This window comes from Cyprinodon tularosa, unplaced genomic scaffold, assembly GCF_016077235.1.
Source record: "Cyprinodon tularosa strain WSP-4 unplaced genomic scaffold, ASM1607723v1 ctg12, whole genome shotgun sequence".
Lineage (NCBI taxonomy): Eukaryota > Metazoa > Chordata > Actinopteri > Cyprinodontiformes > Cyprinodontidae > Cyprinodon > Cyprinodon tularosa.
The window spans coordinates 1658262-1675943 of NW_024038003.1; the positions used below are offsets into that span (position 1 = coordinate 1658262).

General features: G+C 37.4%; 1 protein-coding gene across 1 annotated transcript in view; it reads right to left on the minus strand.

Moving 5' to 3' along the window:
* LOC119773617 (semaphorin-6B-like) overlaps window positions 1–12713 on the minus strand; it is a 54646-nt gene extending 41933 nt beyond the window's left edge. Inside the window, exon 1 of the mRNA XM_038270678.1 lies at window positions 12091–12713. The gene's annotated coding sequence lies outside the window, so the exon portion shown is untranslated. The remainder of the gene's footprint in view (window positions 1–12090) is intronic.
* Window positions 12714–17682: the final 4969 nt, after the last annotated feature.

The window sequence follows — 17682 nt, forward strand, 5'->3', positions numbered from 1 at the left end:
TTATATGGTGCAAATTCACAACACATGTCATCTCAAAGCACTTTACAGAACAATTCAACCAGATCACACAGTCATATTGGCTCAAAGTTTTCTATCTAAGGAAACCCAGCTGATTGCATTGATTCATTGACTCAATTCAAACTGTTTTGAATCTTTCAGGGGTTTTCCAATGGACTGACTTGCTGCATCTTTGACAAATCAATACTACCTTTAATGATGTTAGAAACTCTGCGTTGAGGTAAACAAACAGTCTGGCTCCTAAACTATGTCTGTTGCAATAGCTGCTAATCATTGGCAACCCAGGGTGGGGCTATTAGTGTGTATGCATACACTGAGGTGCTGATCCTGACAGACATTGGTGAGGGCATAAATGACCTCAGCAGTTGCTGTAATCTAGCAAGTTGTGTGAGAGACTCATGCTGCAAACTAGCTGCAGTGAAATGAGGAGCCGTTGACAAACACTGAAGAGGCAGCCAGTAAGAAATGTGACTGTTACTCAGGAATCCTGCTGTCGTCGCAGTTTAATGTAGGATAAGTGTGTTGTGAGTGGAGCCCTGCTTATTTGGTTTGTGCTCGGGGCCTATGAAAAAGGCTGCAGTGACGTAAATAATATTCTAGGGATATGTGCATTTATGCTATGTGATTTTACAGGGTTAAATTTTTTGCACAACTTGGGGAAAGGTGAATGATATTTATGGTTAAATATTTGGGCAAGGTGTAATACTGTGGTAAGCCTGCAATTGTGGTAATAGCGAGATACTTTAGATCAATTGGTACTTTGGATTTCAATTAAGTTTAGTAAAGCTCTTCTATGGACATATGGGAATAAGAAATGTTAAATCATTCTTATGCTATTTGTAATTCATGTGTGTTCTGAATAATGGAGCCTAGGCAGAAGTTCAACTGAAGAAATTGATTGCTCGCCTTCATCCGGCTACAACATAGCCAATCAGCTTTGAACCACACCTCCCCGAAAGCTAATCGGCATCCAAAGTTACTCTTAAAAGGCCTCCGATTTGCAGCTCGTCTGTTACCTAGCATGAAGGCGATGGTTGCGCTGTGTTTCAGATGACCCCGTTTCAACCAACCTCCAGCCTCCACCATCGTAGCTAAAACTTCAGAGCAGAGTTTTGGCAGAAGACTGCAATGTTGAGCCTGATTCTGCCCGAGGTTTCATCCCAATGGGGAGTTTTTCCTCTCCACTGTCGCTTCATGCTTGCTCATCATGGACAGGTTCTCTCAACCTGTGTTATCCAACTGGACTTCCATCTTCCAGGTCCCTGAGTAAGGCTCTAGAATTAGCTCACACTCAACTGGTTTTTCCCCATAAAGCTCAGCATACGTCTACCGACTGTCCAACTTCATCTATCTCCACTCCACGACCAGTTTCAGGCCTGGGGGGAAACAGCCCTGTTCTTTGCTCCTGTCCATGCATATCTATAAAACATTCAGGCTATGTTTCCTGCCAAGGTCTGAGCGCCAAAGACCAAGTACTTGACTTGTATGAATACATTTCTTCTAATTGTCTTTTTTCTCCATGTAAGCTTTTCAGATTTAATTATGTGTTTCCTAATTGTAAGGTTATTTTGTCCTAAGGCTTTTACCTGACTCTTGTCTAAAGGACTTATAAAAAAAAAAAAGGAAATAAACACAAACAAAATGGAAAAAGACTCAGCTGCTCTTTCTGTGTAAATCCAGCTATACTCTTAAGTCATGAGTCCATCCCCTTTAAGTGTGGGGTGCATGTATTAAAACACTTGGCAATGTTGATTAAAAAAAAACTTCACTTACCCAAAAATAGTGAGCATGACTCATAAATTGCCTGAATTTCCTGCTAAAAATGCACTCTGTGTCCAAATGAATGATAGAGTCTGTAGGGAGGTGTTATAGCATTACCTTTGTGTTACTGCTCCTGTTACTCATTTTATCTAAAAAATAAAACATCTGAATCATAACAGAGAGAGATAAAATTGGAAAAGGGAAATTCACCAGGAACAAATGTATTAATATATGCTACCAAGTCTTTAGCTACTGTACACAGTGGTACCACTGTGTGTCCATGGGATGCCTGCAGCAAGCTCAGAAGAATTTCTAGTATTACAAAATCACAAAACATGAAGTTGTATAAAAACAAGGCTGTTAGCTTCCAACAGAAACGTCTCATAAAAAAGTTCAAAGCAGAATATTTCAAGAGCCTCAAGTAGAACCTGAATATAATACAAATTCACCCTAAAAAAGAGTTGGCGAGTTGGCTGCTGCTGTGTTTTATTTCACTCTCGAATCCGACTTTTCTTTATCTATTTAAGAATCCCAGATTAGTTGTTACCAAAAATAAGTAATAGCGATCTGTCATACAAAACAAAACTTATTAATCACAGGTTTTTTAAGATGTATTTTAAAAAGGCATGAATTCTTTTTAACTGTTTATTTGGGGCCTCTTTTTTTTCTCTGTACATAGATGTGTTTTAATGCTTTAGTTCTTGGCAGAAGCACAGAAAAAGGAAGATTAAAAGACGTGAATGTATTAAGTATACAATAGTCTAGTAAAATGCATCAGCCCTCAGGAATTATAGCATGGTGTCAACTGCCTATAGGCATATAAAATTCACACATATGATATTAAAATAGTGTTATTATTAAATGTATCACCACAATTTTCTTTATATTTTTTAAGCAAAAATTACAGCAGTAGTTCAATGTTTGTGAAAAAACATAACACAAATTCAACAACAGGTATTAACATTTTATCTTAAACATGTTCTATAATCCTTAAAATTTTGACACAAAACCTATGTCAAATTGTAAATAAAGAAACAACCTGCAACTGTTTTTTAAAAGCTTTTGCAGAATACAGATTTTGTCATTCCTCTCTTCATAAGGCACACCCACTGATATAAGTTGGTTGCGTAGTTTTAATAAAAAGAGGGATGGTTGCCACATCTTCAGGTCACCATTCTAACACTTTTACACTTGATATCTCCATACAGGTCAAACATTTATTGGTGTTATTAGAGAGAAAAATTGCATCTTTACTCTTTTAAGGGAGCTCAAACTTTGGTCCAGCACTTTAAGTGTGGAAACATTGTGAGGTAAAATTTCATCAGTCAGAAATCATCTTTTCAAAACAATAAAATAAAATGGTTGTTAATTCTGAGCTTAGGGGACTCCTTTGAATGTAGCACATAGAAAACAGAAGAGCCCTGCGGTTTCTTTTTAAAATATTTGACATTATGCTGGTACTTGTAAAACCCTGTGTTTGACTAGATATTTGTTGTTGGAAACAGTCTAGAGATGAGACCATTCTTACATTGCATCCTGGGTAGGGGTAAAACCTAGTATGTTGTGAGTTTTTAAATGTTTTGCATACAGGGAAATTAGTATTTTCTTTAGCTTTAAGTAAAATCAACACTAAATAAAATAGAGATATATCAGCAGATACCTGGATTGGAAACACTAACCTGTGTGGGAATCGTAAACATTAAAAACTATTTTAAGCTTAACGCAATTACAGACTGTCCAAAAAATGCTGCTTGATGCCCCTAACATAAGCTTAATACCAGCATTACTAATGTTTTTTTACACTATGGTTAGTAAATAGCTGTATAGTTGTTGTTATTGCTTAAAAATGCTTAACTTTAAATAGCTTGCCTAGCTTCATTAACAGGCTAAGATGAGTATTGACAGGCTATCAAGCAGTAGCATAATGCTGACATGCTACTGTCTCATTGTGATACATATGACTCATCTAAAAAAAATATACAAAAACAATTTATTCAATATACATTTTCTTATGAATAATGTGAAAAATTGGTAACTTTTGGTCCACTAAAAATGACCTAAAATGGAAAGAAAGTCAATCAGGTTTAAGAAGGGATAAGAAAATAATAAATGGATATTTATGGAGACATGCATGCTGTTTGTCTGCACTTATATACAAAGAGCAGAGGAATTACTGTGTCAAGTCTTTATCTTATCATGGTTGAGTTGATATTCCCTCAAGAGGCTACCGGTCTTCTAAGAAGTACTCTAATCAGAGTTAAGGGGATCTGTCTTCTGCAGTTAAATATCCCAAAATACTATTCAATCTACAGGGTCATTTATATGCTAATGCTGAGATGACTTCTGCATGCACATCTGACACTGCTGTGTGCTGTTAGGTTGGGGTTAGGGACGGGAAATGATAATAAGAAAACACATTTGGCGAGACTAAGGCGAGGACGAGAGGAAGAAGAAAAAAGGAGGTAGCAACAGTGTAGACGAGGGATGAAGGTAAGGAAAGGAAAGGAGATATTGGAAGAAATGAAGAGAGATATTCCCCTGGGTAAGTACCATAGGTAATTAAAATAAGATGGACAGAGCTGGATGCTTGCCAAAGAGAGCTACAGCCCTACTTAGTCTTCTTGCCCAATCAAATCTTCTGCCTGAAGCCACAATGCTGCTGGTGACATGCACACAGAAATCATTGACAGCATAAACACCTCAGACATATTATAGCTCAGGATTTGCAATTTGGGCAACAATGCAGACATTGTATTCCTCTTTGCATATGCTGTAAAAACACAGAAATGCTCAGCTTAGACATTGCATGAGCTAACAAACACACATTAGTGATCATGCAAACTTTTACGGTGCTGTGTTAAGCTGCAGCAAGGGCAAACGTTGCTAACCAGAGTTTGACTGCAGTAAGCACATATACATTCACTGCACAGCTCCGAGCTGGAGGAGAGCACATGAGTATGCGGCGCACACACTCAGGCACACATAATCAGCAAGGAGTCAAACGCATGCACACCACAGCAGCAGTGTATACAGCAACGGTGAAGATGCAGTCCAATTAAATAACGATGACACCTATGCATCTGTTCATATCTATAAACATTTCTTATTTATTTAAAGGAACCAATCAGTGTAAATGGCGAAATTTGGTCATTGGACTGTAGACTGTGAAAACTGTCTCTAAATGCAGGATCACATGCTCGAATATCGAACAAGATTTGTTTGATTGAACCATTTATAAGAACATTTTGATACAAAACTAATAAAAAAAACTGTTTGCCCTTCATTTATCCACTTTAGCATGTTGAAGTCTATATGGCATGTAGGTCCTCTGTTGCTGGTATAGAAAGAGCCTGAAGGTAGCCCATATTCTTGTCACGCAGTTCTTTGTGTGCTCTGATCTCTAATGGTAAATATAGCTCTTTTGGCAGGAGCCTCCTAAGAGGATCATAGCTCACAATAGGTGGTCTAAACACAACAGCAAAGAAAATACCAGGGAACCTGCTTATAGAGTGATGTGTACAGATGCACAAGATGCATGCCTGCCCAGACTCATGCTACTGCAGCTACACATATATACAGACTGACAGGCATGATGCCTCCCTCTGAGAGGCTTCTCTTCTAGGTATAATTGTGTTTTGGTTATGCTTTGCTTCTTGCCTCCCCGTTGCAAGCTAGCTGCAGGTGAATAGTTATAATTAAAGTAGAAAAGTCTTGTTTGTTGTGTAAAAAGAATGATTGTAGGAGAGAAAGGGAAGCTGGGAGAGAGCAAGCCTTCATCAAGCAGGGAAATCATCCTAAGAAGCTGGGACACAAAGGACTCAGATGCCTTTATCTTGTGACAGGAAAGTCTTCCAAATCCCTCTGGCTAAGCTGCCATAACTAAAGCCTGTGCTTGGCACAGGTGACTGGTAAACTGGTTGAACAACAAAAGTAGCAAAATTAGACAAGATAGACCAAGCTCCAAAGAAACATATAAACCCTCATTTGTTGTGGGCGAAAAAAGGAAAAGTCAAGCATCTTGGCAGTGGCATTTAAGGAAAGGTTACCCAGTAAATTGCTTATCTTGTTTGTGTGTGAGTGTGCTTGCGTGTTATGGGTGTGAGTGCAAAGACTTCAAGTAGATGGCCACTTTCTGTCCTTCCAATTATTTTGTTGTAACTAAGAAAACACTGAACCCAGGAGATCAGAGCGTCTCTTTCTAAGTGAATTGAAACAGCTGTGAAATGAGTGGCAATGCAATTAGAAGAGACTTAATCTGGAGCAGTGGTTATGTACAAAGACACAGTTTGAATGGAAAACTTTTAATGATCAACATAGACAAAAAAAAGCACATTCCAATATGAATCATGCATATCAGCAGCGTAATTGTGAATGCTATATAATTAAATTAAATTAATTAAACAGTCACAGCTCAGTGTGTAAAAATTTAGATTTTAAGAAAATTTTAAAGATATAATTCCATACCTTTCCAAATGTAGTTTTTTTTACAAGGTTTAACTTGCTTTGACCAATGGATGGACAGATAGATGGATGAACTGATGGTCAGAATAAACATTACAATAAGTAATTCAGTCTGGAACTGAAGCCATTTCTTCATTTTCCAAAAGACTCCAGATGTTTCCCGACTACAAGGGAACCCTGTAAGAATATCTGACCCCCTGGATGAGGCCCATCTAAAAGGAGTAGTAAAGATGATGCAGCAGACAGAGCAGATGGTAAAGCGCACACATGTTAGCACTGGTACAACATATGCTGAGACCACACAGTGGATGCTTCAAAAACAGATGCACCTAGGGAGGAATCAGCGTGAGCAGAGGTTCACAAAACTAAAGATATATGGTCACTGTAAAGTGCTAGAGGGCTTTTACATTGAAAATAGCTGATAATGTTTAGGAGGGTTAGGAAGATGCATTATCCTTAGAGTGCATTTACGTTAGTCTTCTGAAATATCCTTTATCTCATGGCCCAGTTTCGAATGGTTTTTAATCTCTCAGTATATGATACCTTTAATTAATCTTCTTTTTTAAGAAAAAAAAAAATCTGGAGACATTTGTAAGAAATTTAGAAGCCTTTTTACGAAAGATATGAAAGGTTTACATAGAGAGGTTTATATCTACAAGAGGAATTAGATCCTGTCAATGAACAACATCCAGTATCTAGGATTAATGACCCCTAAGGGTCCTAAATGTTGAAAAACGGCTCTCTAAGGTCAAAAGATCCAAAGACCCTGATGGAACAAATGACATTTCAGAAGCCAACCTTCTTAAATCCTTCAGATGTTTTATTGCGCTTGAGGTCTGTACCCCTCACAACCATCTCATCCATTGATTTTTATCCAAAGAACCCAGCTAAAGCTTACTACCAGATAAAAAGTGCAGTGTTTTCTTCAAACCTTTGTAAAACAAATGAAACTTTATCTCAAATTTCTGTATTTTCCTTTGGCATTATATAAGTAAGAAAGCAAAAATAATCTGTTTATGCTGTGAAAGAGAAAAATGGTGGCAATTAAACAGAGGAGGTGGCATATACTGTACAAAATAACTTTTCTTATTCAGGTACTGCAGAAGTACAATAGGGCTGAATGATTTTTGCCCAAAAACCAAAATTGCGATCATCTCTAACCAATATTGCGATTTCATTTCGATTTTCCTTAATGCTAACCACAAGCTTGTAGATGTTTCATTTCAGTGCTTCAGTTTGTTTGTTGCCTCGAAAACCTGCTTGTGCATAGTCCATTGCTGCAGGACTAAATTGTAAACAATGTGTGAAAAAAGTGCTTACTTGCATGCATTAGGGTTGTCACAATACTAAACTTTTCAACTCAATACCGATACTAAGTAAAATATTCGATACTCGATACCATTTTCGATACCACAAGAATAAAAACAAAGGCTAAAATTCAACAAATATTTTCATTACTAAAAAAGTACAATAAATAAATAAAAAAACAATAAGAATAATATTTTGAGGTTGTATGCTGTGCACAATATTAAGCAAGCTTGATAAAAAACTTACAAAATTAAAATGAAGTGTTCCTTCCTTGGCTATGCTTTGCAGACATAACAATGACACTAGCCAAACCGGTTAATAATTCTCAGCAGCTGCACAGAATTATTTAATCACACAGTGTTCAGAAAGTGCATTTTCCACTATTCTGCACTTTAAATGGCTGTATCGATACTTTTGAAAATGAGTATTGTATCCGGATACAACATTTCAGTATTGATACTTTTTTGAGTATCGACACTTTTGACAACCCTAGCATGCATGGATCTATGTTCTAGCTGCAGCTTTTTTTCCTTTCTGTGGCGACAAAACCACTTTAAATGTATACAACTAACTAAAGGGCTACAGTGAGACATTTTGTGCCTTTTTCGTTTTAAATGTTATGTAACCAAAATTGAGTTCCTCTGCGATTTTAAAATTGCATTTTGTGAAATTGTGATTTTATTGCAAATACAATGGACTCTATCCACAACTCCACTACTTGTTTTTTCCTGTGTTTCATTACTGGATGAACTGATTAATCCAAGTGTGTCTGGCCATGGTTACTGAGGTCAGGCACACCTGGATTAATCAGCTCATCCAGTAGAAAAAGACAGTAAACAAAATAACTCCTTTAAGTTCAGGAAGTAGTGGAGTTGTGCATAGAGCCCATTAATTTCCCAGCACTAAAGTACATGTTACCCAATAACATAGTATGATAACTTTGAGTTAACGTCACTATACCACTGCATTCATACATTAACTTAAAGTTTAATTTAATTTATTTTATATAAAATAAGAAGAGCAACAATCATCCATATTATATATCATATTTTGGTTATGAATTTGATCCATATTTATATTCTAACATTTATTTGTTTTTATTTGATTTACAAAATTAAGCAGTTATCCAGAATTATTCATTTTAGCTACTCTGGTATTTATTAATTAAAACAAGAGTAACAAGCTGATTTTTACAGGTTCATATGTTTGGTTATATGCTGTGGTATCCGACTGGCCATTAACTGGAAACAGACCTAACGCTCAATTTTAAAATACTGACAAACAGTGTTTCTTAGGTCTCTAAGCAAACAATTTTCTAAGCTTTATTTAACTGGAAACATCCAAACGTGTCTTTATTCTAAGCAAGAACAAGGCAAGTAGCCTTACTACTGGCTGATTGGCACGAACCAATGACGAGGTGTCAGTGCTAGCAGAATCTAAATCGTTAGCCTTCTATATTCTCTTGAGATGTGTTAAATGTTTGTCACAGGGGCCAAACATTGAAAGTAGCTGCAGGGTATGGGATAACAGGCCTAGAAGAGAAGTCTAGACATCCTTCCCAGAGTAACACTCCTTATCTTTATCAAGAGGATCACAACATTTTTCTAAGTCAGAAGGGATCTATAGTCTCTCCATCATGTTCAGGGTCTCCTCCATGCATGGGCAGTCTTTATCAGAAGCATAAACTGGCTAAAGTGAATCCTGATGTGTGGGAACAGAGGTTTTAATCAACATCCACCCAGATGATGGAGCTCCTCACCCTTTAGGACTACTGTAGGTAAAACCTTCCTACATTGGTCGCCAATTTCAGCAGCTTGTATCTGGGATCTGGTTGCTCCAGTCATGTTCCGCATCTTCTGACAGCAGCTGAGAGATGGAATATGATTTGAAAGTGCTGCAGTGTGATTTAACTTTCTCTTCACCAAGGCAGACCAGAGCAATGCCTGCATTACAGCGACTCCAATCTGTTACTAAGAAAACTTGAGCTTCTTTAAACTCAAAGTTTTTTTGGGAAAAAAAAAAAATACTCCATATGAAAAAAGGTTAATCGCTATAAAATCTCTTCAGGGTCAGAAATAAAAAAAGAATCCAGCTTAATTAAATAAGTCCTAATTTAGCAGCCCTCACATCTTCACGGTTTGACAATGCTGGTGTCTGGCTTTTTCTTTCTGAAAACCTCTGGTAAAGTACTGTAAGGCCATTTATTTCTCCTGACAGAGGGAGCTGTGGGGGTGTTAGGTAACCTTCTAGCACCTTTTGTTTGTTTCATCTCACTTTGCTTCAGACACTAAACGTCTCAGACTTCTGTCCCGTACATTTCTAGAAGCATTCCCAACACTTTAAGTTTGACACACTAATCTACTGTTTATTTACTCTAGGGGCAGAATTACACCACAATCAAATCAGTTTTTTTTTAGCCAAGGCCTTAGATAGTCTGTTTGAAGATTGAATAGAAAGCTAAGTGATCAATGCAACTCAATAATGTTCCTGAGGGTATTTGTCTCAACTTGAGATTGCTTTTGCCTGCAAGCTCTGCAGCTCTATAGCTTCAGGTTTGTAGCATAATTAATTTCCTGATTTGTTTTTTTAGACGCTAGCCTTCAAAACAGAGAATGAATTTTCTCTCTGTTTTCCTTCGACATGTTATGTGGGCGTTTCTAGCTGTATGTTTTGGGTGTAAGCTACACTTTCCATAGAGAGGCCGAAGAAAACAGGGGCTGCACCTGTTGTTCCCTGTGTGGTGGGCTTAGCACCTGCTCACACGGCTGCCTGTGTGGCTGTCTGTGTGGGCAACAGGGAAACCATTCACAGCCGCCCAGACGGCCGCCTGCAGCCCCTCTCCCTCGGTTCTGGTTCGCTCAGCGCTTTCTGCGCCATCATTTCTTTCTCTTTCCTTTTACATTCTCTGCCGATCCCTGTGTAGCCTACACGCCAGGGTTACTCTCAGCCACACTTTATCCTTTGTACGCTCAATCTGTCTGTCTGTGTTTCTGTCTCCCCATCTCCTCCTCCCTCTTGCTCCTTTTTATTTCGCGATGCCAGACATTTCTTTTTGAATATCAGCTCGCACAGTAACACAAACATGAACCGCAGCAGCTGGGAGCTGTTATGTTCCTTGTGTTGAACTTGATGGCTTTTAGTATAAAAGACAAAGTTGTGGGAAGAAAAATCCATACAGAGCAACAACTAAATCGCTTCAGCAAGAGCTGAATGTGAGCATTTAACCCAGGCAATAGAAAAAGGGAGTGTGTGGGTGATTATGGGCAATTTAGTTATTGTAGCTGTAAGACATTTTGGACAATGAGCATAATTCAAATTACTCTTGACTGCAGTGGCGGTTCTTGCCTGAATGAGGCCCTAGGTAAGCTCTATCATACATATGCTACAATCTTTAATAATACGTTTATGTCAAAGAATGATGAGAAAATAAAGAGCAGTTATCTCTGACATTAGGTCTTGTGCCTAATGTACAGAATTTTAAATAGATCAGTACATGATGGCTCTACTGAGGATAATAATACTCCAACTAGCTTTGTGTGTTATGTGTTGTTAAACACAGAGAGATAAATCTTACATTGATGTGGACTGAAAAGCCACTCTGAGAGGAAGAATCCATCACTTATAAAGCAACAGAAAGCCAGTTCACTGGTAAATACACCCAGAGACAAAGACTGAGAGACATGTCCTGTGGTACATAAGTGTTTAGCTGTAATGACAATCGTTAAATTCGAAGAAAGACAATATGCAAGCTTGAAATTTGAGAAAATGCCTACTTTTATTTCTAACTCACCCACCATAGTTCCCTAGGTAGGCTTTCTGCATACTTTTTTAGTATGCTTCCTGCATACTAACAATCTGTATGTATCAATTAATCTAAAATATATGCTGCTCCCATTGATACTTTCTCATTTCAACCTTTCTTCATTTTAATTTAGCCTATTCATGTCTGCTGCCTAGCCTGCCCCTCTCCTGTGTGTCAGTAATCATATAATCAATTGACTCTATGGCTTCCAAATCATCACATCTGACCTCTTCTACTGTTAACACAAAACCTCCAGCATGCACTTTATAAGATGTCATCAATTTACACAGATGGGGCAATGAAACACAACACCTGAAGGTGACAAGGCTCCTTTAGATCATGAGCCATAATCCAAAAGGAAATCATGATCCATAAAGGATTTATTTTATATAACGCTCGGTACTTATGTCTTTATCCTTATTTTGCATCACAAAAATAATAGGCCTACAGTTAGACCCTGTGCAACACGTGAAAGAGCAACGACGTGTAACAAAGGCGTTCACATCATATGTTAATATCACAGCAAACTTGCAGCAGACACAAAGCCCAACTCGGACCCAGCAGGGTCCAGATGGAGTAGAATATGCACAATTTTGTTTACCTGGTGACCCTTTAAAAAAAAATGCACCATTGTTTTGGCACTAATAAAAACTGCGTACTTCCACCTGATCCCCACCACCACCACCCACTATCCCCTCCCAGACTAAGCGTCTCTCAATCCCACCGTTTGGCACACTCACCGCACCAGATGGCCAGGTATGGGGAGGCTGGAGCAGGTGCCAACCCGCCCTCTCTGTCGCTCTTGTTTCCCTCAGTGGAAAAAAAAAAAAAGGGAGTGAGGGCTGCAGCAGCTCTCCTGGTATCCAAGGCTCTTTGGAAGAAAAAAAAGGCTTCTCAGCCGCACCTCACCTGCCTCTTCCGTCCACCACTCCGGCGCGTCGCCGAAGCATCATCGTTTCCACAGAGCGCGTCCAGAACGCCTAGGCAACTACAATCGGTTTTGTTTTCTTTCTCTCCAATCACACCCTCCTGAGAGAGTAAGAGTCCTTTTCTTCAATTCAAATGCGAATATAGCAGAAATTATCTGTAGTCCAGATCAGTCCGATTTATTTTATTTTATCCCGACAGCCCGGTACCAGACCCTCGCAAAAGAAAATACATAAAATAAAATAAAAAAAAAAAACTGCAGTGAAGTCTTGTCATGCAGAGAGGATTCAGGCTTTGAAATCACTGGTCAGCAGAATGTAATCCCTTTTGTAAATTTACAGTGGCGAGGTGAAATGTCCAGCGCAGAGCAGGCACAGTGACAACAGGGGCCCATAATTCACACCCCCTGAAACAGAGTCCTGCAGTGGATCAATGATGAATGGAGAAGCTCTCTCTCTCTTTCTCTCTCTCTCTCTCTGTCTCTCTCTCTCATACACACACCTTTTCTTTTAAGCATCACTGAGTTTCATAACATTAAGGAAAGTGAGGTAAGAGCCAAAGTATAAGCTTCAAGGCAAAAGGTAATTATGCAGCAGTTATAATGTCAGTAAATTGGTTTATAAATAATCTGCATCTCATCAAAAGCATAATAAATGTGACAGTGAATGTTTATTGTCCTGAGAAATGATGCACAGATTAACTCTGTTTTAAATAGAGTTTATGCACATACTTGCAGGTTGAAATGAAGGGGCTTTTATCCTGGAACATAATGGGCTATAGATCAACTTGGATTAGTGAAATTGAAATTAAATTATTCGGACACCCTAAAAGGCAAAATAAATAGATAAAAATAAAAAAAAATAAAAAAACAAGAATAGATGTAGATATATAAAAAAAAAAAAAAGATCCTCTTACAAACTGTGAAATGGGGCGTGCATTGGTTTGGTAGGGTGCTTTTCATTATGAATTCTACATTGATGCTGCCTAAGAAAATTTCATTGAACTATAGAAAGAAAAATCAAACAAAAACGAAAAAACAAAAACAAAACTATGGCATAAGCAGAATATCACACTGTCACATGAATAAAGAACCAAAAAAAATACTAGTAAATCCTCTAAGAAATAACAGAAAAACAAGTGCTGGATCAATTCAAAACCCAGATTTGGATCTTTTTCAGAACGGTTGGGTAATTTATACAGGCTGTACATAGATCAGACATCTTACTGTTGAAACAGAGGAGGGGGAGAAATGTGTTTGAGACTGACATTGATGTATGTTAGATAATTAAGCATAGAATATACCAGATCAGGTTTAACAATTAAACCTTTTCATGATGATACCCAAAAGATATTAAAATGACATCCAACTTGATTGGAAAGCTTTAGATCAGATGTGAACTGATCAGCTTTGATGGAACAAAGTACAAAAACAATAAACATAGATATGAGGATGGGGAAATGATTAACAGGAACTTTTAGAATATAGCATGTCTTTTGAGGGAATTTGACGCCTCATAGGATGTTCTGCCCATAGTGGTGAGCTATATTGCTTATCATGTGTGTGTTTTCTAATATGCAGTTAAAACACAATCCAGGAGCAAATAATGTATTTTAAAAGAACATGGAATTTTCTTAATGTCTTATATGATTTTTTGTTAGAGTGAGGTGCAGTTTTAAACACTGTATATTCTGTATAAAAGACTCATAGAAAACTGTCCTCAAGAAACATTAGGAGACTTTTCACATGGTAAGCTTGCTCCTAGGTATAGAAAAACAAGAGTGAAATCATTTTTGCAATGGCAGTACAATTAAAACAAAATAAGAAACAAAAAAACAAGCTTCAGCTTTTTGAATTTCTCCCCAAAACTTTCCTATGCTCCTCTTTATGCATGGGGTCATGACATATTTGAGATTTCGTCCATTCTTTTTTTTGACACTTTCCGTGTTTTGTTTTTCTTTTCTGTTTTTGTAAAGATTTTTTTCCGGCCAAAGATCTGTCTGAGTTAGACAATTACTTCTTTTTTTAGCTATTTCCTGACTTTTAAAGTTCACCACACATCAGCGCTATCTGAATGCCAGCATCTTTCTTACTTTGAAAGGTAACTGCAAGAAAATGGGCCAAAGTGTCCTATCAAATGCCTCCTCCAAGAAAACACAAAGTAATGGATCACTATTCGAGTGTTAAAAAAGAAAAAGTACAAAGAAACATCCTTTCGGTCATGTTGTAAAGTTCCTAAACAGGTATATATATGAATAATAATTGCATTTCGCACTTTGGAATATTTATTGTTATGAAATATAAGTTGTTCTCTTCAGACATGGAACAGAGACACTTGTCTTCACCGTGACTCCACCTCATATAGGATATAACATAGGGCCTTTACTCTGGGAGTTTAGATTAAATAGACTCTAACCCAAAACATATCAAAGCAAAACATGATTTGGAAAACTGAATGTACCTAATTATGAAAAATATTAAAAAGATAATAAAAATATAATACACCCCAAACTGGATCACAAAGCAAAATACTATGTGAAAAAAAGACACCGGTTTTTAATTAACCGAACTAGCTGCCTGAACCCTGAGCTTGCTTCTAGAAATGCATGCACTCACCCTCATGTTAGAATCAATGCAAGCAGAGTCAATATTAGGCAGAAGGGACAAAACTCGCATTTACCAGATTACAGCAAAAAGGAGTGGCGGATGATCATGAGCATAAAACACATTATGGCTCTTTATTCATAGTGTAAAAACTTGGGCAATGAGGCACAGATGAAATTGGAGGTGGTAATAAAAGTTAAGATTTTATTCCAAAACTTTTCTAAAAGCAGTAAAAGTCCTAACAGGAGATCTTTCTTGCAGAAAATTAAACAATTGAAAGAGTTTGCAAATGGTTAGAGAGAAGCATTTGCTTTACCATATATGCTGTAATACTTCACCTGAAATACAGCAATCATGCCATTTATTTAGTGTCCAAAAACTGAACTTTTTTTTTAATCAATATTGAAGGACATATTTTTTGATACATGTTACAGAAACACATTTTTTCTCATTTTTCTTTAGCTTTAGAATTCATTCTAAATCTATTTTTAATAGATTTTGTGTAATTTTAATTTGTAATTTAGCTTAGTTTGTCGGTTCCACATAAAAAAAGCTTAGAAAGCTATGTTTAGAGTTGTGAAAACTTTGGCTGGCTTAATTGTTCATTTCATTCACCTGTCTAACTCTGCCCTGTTTCTCATCACTGCTCATCTGATCCTCCTGCTTCTATTTAAACACCTTGGTCCCAGCCATCAGTGCCAGATTTTTCTTTAGCCTTTGGTGTGAGAGTTTTCTAGCTTTCCTACTAGTGTTCTGATTGCCTGATCCTGACCCGTTTCTCTATTCGGACCTTTGAGCTTGCCTGTCCCTGTTGAACCTGGATCTGCCTCTTGACTTTATCCTCTGGATTTTCCTGCCTTTCTTTGTCTGTTGAGATCTGATCTCCTGTCAGTTCTGCATCCTTCAAGGCTTCGGCATCTGGAACTCTGTGCGACAACCGCTGTATCCTGTCAGCTGACCGGCTGGTATCCACCCCATTCTCTAGGCACTGACTGAACTATATTAGCAGAGTTACCTGCCTCAGATGCCCCAGTTGCTGATGCCGCAGATCTACTAATCGTCGTGTTTTAATAAACGCTTTTTGAAGTTATCCCATTGTCTGTCTGGCCTGAATACTGGAATTCCCTGAGCCAAATGTTTTGGATACCCATTTGAAAGTGTAGTTCATTTCAAATAAAAAAAATTATATATTCTAAATGGAAGAAAAATACTGATGTAACTCAAAACTGTTCAACCTTTTCTGCAAAGAGTCATTGTAGATTAGGGGTCACCAATCTTTTTTAAGGCTAAGGGCTGCTTCATGGGTACAGAGTCATAGGAAGGGAGCTCATAGTTAACTGGAAACTTTATGTATAAAAAAGTAGTTTTTAAATTTTTTATTTCAAGTTTTCTTTTAGATATAGCCATTTTTAAATCTCTGTAAATGCTTGAATGCTCTCTGATTAAATGATTTAAAAATAAGAGCAACAGAATAAATAACATTTTACACTTAGCCCACTTGTGAGTCATTCTGTTTACAGAAGATGGTGAGGGGACCCCATGTGGATGTTGAAGGCCCCTTGGTGTCCCTGGGCACCGCATTGGTGACCCCTGTTGTAGATGTTTGACAGGTATGGTCAAGCAATCTTCTGTAGTACTTGGTGTTAGAATCCTTAAGTATGAAAACACTTTGTTTCATTTAGGTTTTTTCTCAACCTTAGCTGCCTGGAACCATCTTATCTACCTAAGCTGTGTTTGTGTGTGCTTCCATTATGTGATCTGAAACCCAATGTTTGGGGACAGATCTCTAACTATGCAAAATGCAATGAAAAAAAAAAAGTGAGATCAGAAAGATGAGTCTCAGAATGTCTCATGGTGGTTATAGACCCAAAGCTTGCACTTCAAACTGTGAGAAAAAGTGTAATAGATGGGACCTTAATTAATCTATGTCTTGAATGGAAGGTAAAAAAGAGCAGTCTTATCTGGATTACAATTCTACCCTCCCAATACAACAGCTATTACAAATTCCAGTCATTAAATTCTGAAGCTGATACAAAACCGTATCTGCAGAGGATGTTTGTAAAAAATCATTAATCTTTAATACCAAAAGACGATGAGATGATTAGTGTACATATAGCAACAATACAAACAAACTAGGAGTTTGAGGTGCCTTCTGTTTAATTCAAACTTATAATAAGCAAATGATCAATAATCCTTGGCCTTTTTCAGTCTCAAGCTCTGAACATAAACACTGTAAAATACTCCAACTGTATCAGTTAAGCTTTATAAATGAGGCATTGATGAGAGCTTTACTTTCTATCTGTCTCAGAGGAGGGAGAAGCTAATGTGTCTATGATCCCCTAGATATCTCTATTAAAATTGATTTTATTAGCATATTTGAATGCAACACTCTGTCAAACACTTAGATTTCTTTTAGGGGTGATTGGGTTAACACATTCTATTTGTAAGCAAAGATACACAGCTCCAAAGAACTTACTCTCAATGAGTGATATAATGTGTAAAGAAATATCAATTTCAAAATATTTTTTGGATAGATGCTTACTTTCTTTTGTCTGATTTGGCCCTGGTTCCTTTCGTGCAAATGAGTGTGGGTCTGTAGGTGTGTGGGTAAGTGTACTGTTGACATATGTGGTTATGTATGAATGGTGAATAAATAAGCATATACTGTAAACAACCCACAAGGTGGAATTTTTTGATACAATTTTTGTATTAACCATTTTTATTGGAAATGAGGGCACAAACAGGAACCAGTGCCTTTTTTTATTTTTTACAGCAAATTTCAAATCCATGTCACTGAAAAAGA